Below are 4,368 nucleotides of genomic sequence, written 5' to 3'. Positions count from 1 at the left end.
TCACTGTGGGCTGGTAGCACATGATCACAATTCAGAATGATTCATTAGGACTGCCTTTGTCAGCAATTGGCAGGGAACAGCTCAGAAAGCTGCTCTTTGCTGATGTCTCTGCACAAATCTTTGCCATCCTTAAGAAACAAAGAAATCCACCAGCCCCTGAACGATTTGCTGCTAATTTTTTTCCTAAGGAAAATTATCTGGATTTTAAATTAGTTAAGTAATGTTCTATTTTTTACAAGAAACAAGTACCTGACACTTTCCCAGTGGCAGACACATAATATCTTTGTAGGATTTTTTTTTCTTGTTTCCTGTTTAACAAGTACTTCATTTAGCTGCATTTTGTTAGAAATCATTTTAAAGACCTTCAAGTACTCCTGAAACTCAAACTGCTGTATTAAGCTGCAACAGCTCAGCTTGCCACTGCAGAAAGCTTTGTGTTTATAAAGAGTTACACAATTGGCACAGCAAATCTAATATATTCAGTTTCTTCTTTTTCCTATAAGATGCTTCATTAGAATAGGAGAAAAGGTACATCAGGACTTCCAAACCTAGCATATATAGGAACAAAATAAAACCTCCTAGAGATCTAAATTCACCAAAGCATACATGCAGTTACAAGTTCTTTTCTTCTTGGTTGCTTTTGTACCATCACTCTGGAAACAGCTGACTGGCCACACCTTCTCACAAGTGTGCAGATATGCCCTTGGGATGAAATCTATAAATTAATAGGTGCTATGGCAGGCTGATGGGTTTGACTCATGGGGGTGAGAACTGAGAACTGAAACTGAGCGGTTTAGACATTTGTAGTGTGGTCAAAATGCTTCATATATCTCTAGGTCATGTACAGCACCATGTACCATACAACAACAAGATTTTAAAAGCTACTTTGGTTATGGCTGTAGCACTGACACGTTTTTCTCTATCATTTATTGTAAGCTGATTGCAAGAAGTGCTTATTACCTGGACCAATCCCCAGGGAAGACCCCATATGTCTGGTGAGCAATGAAAAAAGATTTCTGTAGTGGAAGGGTCCATGTAATGAACTAACACAGTGTACATGATATGCAGAAATTGACACTATCAACAAAAATAGTGATTTCCATTATTAATGCCTTGCACTGAGAGGAGCTCAAAACTACTATTTTGTTGAAAAAGACAATTATCATAATTGTGCTTATTAATGTAATTAAATATATAAAAGTTTGCATATCTATTTAAAAATATCTCAAAGTGAACCCCATTCTGCCCCAGAAATAGCCATCCTCAAGCCTTAAAGCTCTGTTCCAAAATCCAAGGTTAGGTACTGAAACTTCAGCAGTTTGATTTACAAGGTGCTGAGTAAACTCAGGTTCCATTGACTGCAAAAGGATTTGTGGGTTCTCAATGCTTCTGTAAATCTAGTCATTGATAAAAGTTTCTAGATATGATTTTAAGACTCTTACCAGGAGCAGGCAGCCTTGAAAATCCCAGAAAAACAGCTTACAGAAGCAGGGTGATACACAGCACTGGGTGCTGGTTGATTTGACTACATACAGAAATGTACAGAACACAGAGTGAACATGGGAGAGATGAGAGAGGCTAAGAAATGCCTAGGCATTTAAAATCTTGTACATGTACAGAGGTAGGTTAGAGCTTGCAGAAAAAGAATTATATGGCTTCAGTGCAAATAAACTTGGACTTAGTTTTGAACTAGCACATGCTCCTAGATCCTGCATAATTCCTGGGGAAAGGAAAGGAAAGGAAAGGAAAGGAAAGGAAAGGAAAGGAAAGGAAAGGAAAGGAAAGGAAAGGAAAGGAAAGGAAAGGAAAGGAAAGGAAAGGAAAGGAAAGGAAAGGAAAGGAAAGGAAAGGAAAGGAAAGGAAAGGAAAGGGTAAAATAAAGAGTAAATTTACTCAATACCAGGGTAGGACACAGAAAACTGACAGCTGCTGAAGCAAGTTTTTCAGAGAAGCTGTCTGTACTCAGGCTGTAATGTTCATTAGGAATAGATGGTGGGAGGTAAAAGGCCTGAACAAGAGTTTAGAAAATATGTAAAATATTTATAACAAATAAGACACAATAAATTATATTTCAATACATACTACAGAATGCTCCATCTCCCAGATCAGGGAAAATATCTCCCATATATTGAAACATACTTCCTCCTAGCAGACAAGGAAAACAACCTCCTAGCCTTCCTAGTTTCACTAGTAAGCCAGCCTTGTATGTCTGTCAGTCTTCACAACCCCAGTGCACACATACACTATTGAGAGGCCAGAGTACAGCAATAACAAATTAAGTGGGTTATACACCACCTCTCTGCTCTCAGCACAAGCTTTCTGATTGTGCTTGTGGCCATCATTAACCCGCAGCGACCAGAAGCACTCTACTGCTTTTTATCAGTGACCTATAACAGCTCTTCACAGCTTGTGCTGTAGGACTTTAACCTGCTACATGGGGTAAAGGCTTCCATTGCATTCCTTCAGCAAGAGCCACTAGGATTTTAACACTGCCACATGCCTGAACTATTCTATAAAATGTACAGAGGAGCAGGAATCCATTTCCACTCAACAGTCTGCTGGTTTAGTGCCCTTTGGATGTGATTGCCAGCTCATGCTTTGTGTGTTGTAAACAGCTAAAGAAGAAGCTGCTGCCTCAGTCAGGTGTTGCCAAGGGACAGCAAAAACAGTGGTCACACAGATTATGCCCCAGACAAGTGTCCTTGACATAGGTGAGCAAAGGTTGCTTGTGCAACTCTGTACTGCAGCATTATAAGAAACTTCTTAATAGACCCATCTTCCCATGCAGCTCTTCAGTGCTTAGGAAGTTCAGCCACTTCTTGGTCTTTGGCAGCCCTGCTGCTGTCTGTGGATGTTGGGCAATTCCAATCTGTTTGTGTTATTTTCTTTCTAAGAGCCATTGGTCAAAGAAAGATGTCACAGACATCTTTCATGAAAAATCCTTTCTTAAGATTTTTCCTTGTGAGAAGCTGCAGTTTCAGCAACCAAAAGTAAACAATAGTTATCTGCTGCTGTGGAATGCAACAGGTAGACCCGTGATTGGTCTCCTGTGGATGTTTGGATTTACTGACCACTCATGGCAGAGCTAGCTCTTGCTCTCTGTCTGAGACACAAATCTTTGTTATTCATTCTTTTCTATTCTTAGCTTAGCTAGCTTCTGAAGAAACCTTTTCCTTTCTATTTCTTTTTAACATAGTCTTAATGTAACATATATCATAAAATAATAAATCAAACCTTCTAATAATAGAGTCAACATTCTCGTCTCTTCTTCATCCTGAAAACCCTTGTGACCATGGTCACAGAAAGAAACTTCACTGAACTGCCAGTGTTCAAAAAGTTGCTTATCTAGGCGGTCCCACTGCTATTTGACTTGAAATGAGCAAAAGTAATTAACATAAAGTGTCTGGGTTCTGCAAGTTGAACTGCTGCCCCTGCTACTGTGCAAAGAGGTCTGAGTTCTCACCTATGATGTCACTTGCAGTTAATGAATTGTCCTTAGTTACATGGGCAAGTTTTTAAATTCTTTTGAGGCTTCATGACTTCTTGGAAGGGTTGTGTTTCTTATAACTACCAGGCTCTCATGGTTCAAACCTGAAGTACTAAAGAAAGTATCATGGCTGGACCTTAAAGTCTGTCCTTCAAAAGTTGCTTTCTCCCAAAGTTATCTGGAAAATTGTGAGGCCTTTCTATTCGGTTCCACCCCAGCTGAGACATACCAGTAGAGGTTGTCAGATAGACAGGCCTCTTGCCAAACCAAACAAAAATAAATGGTATTCTGGTTCAACATTTTCTTTTGCTCTGCACCCCATGAGACCGATGATTACAAAGCTCAACAACAACATTTTGAAGTAAATAATTCCTCCTATTTCTACACCAAAAAAACCCCAAGTGGGACAGAAATCTGATGCTGAACAAGATCTGCCAAGTATCTGGTGGGGAGTGGGAGTATTAATACTCTGAATCAGGCAAAGGGTAGAGGTACCACAGAATTCATGATTATTTAATTCTCTCAAGTTTGTCACAACACTTACACCTCCTCCTTTTTCATTTTGTGCCCCACAAAAGTATAAGCTCAATTCTGTGCACTCGTCTCATTTCACTTTAAATAATCTTTTGAATATACAAATTCCTCAGAAGCCTTGTGTAATGTGACCATTAGAACAGAGAAATTTAACTATGTGGTGTTAAGCACACACCTTCTGCATCTAATACTTAGGCCAATGCAATGTGATGCATTACATGACAAGATGTCACATTTCTTGATGAGACACGGTGGCCAGGATGCTGAAAAAAATGGACATTTTCTTTGAATGGGTTCAGCAATCCGATTTAACAACAGGGCATGCACCTAAACCAGTGCCTGCTCAA

The sequence above is a fragment of the Molothrus aeneus genome, chromosome 3, assembly GCF_037042795.1.
Source record: "Molothrus aeneus isolate 106 chromosome 3, BPBGC_Maene_1.0, whole genome shotgun sequence".
NCBI classification, from domain to species: domain Eukaryota; kingdom Metazoa; phylum Chordata; class Aves; order Passeriformes; family Icteridae; genus Molothrus; species Molothrus aeneus.
Note: the sequence above shows the minus strand (reverse complement) of the source record.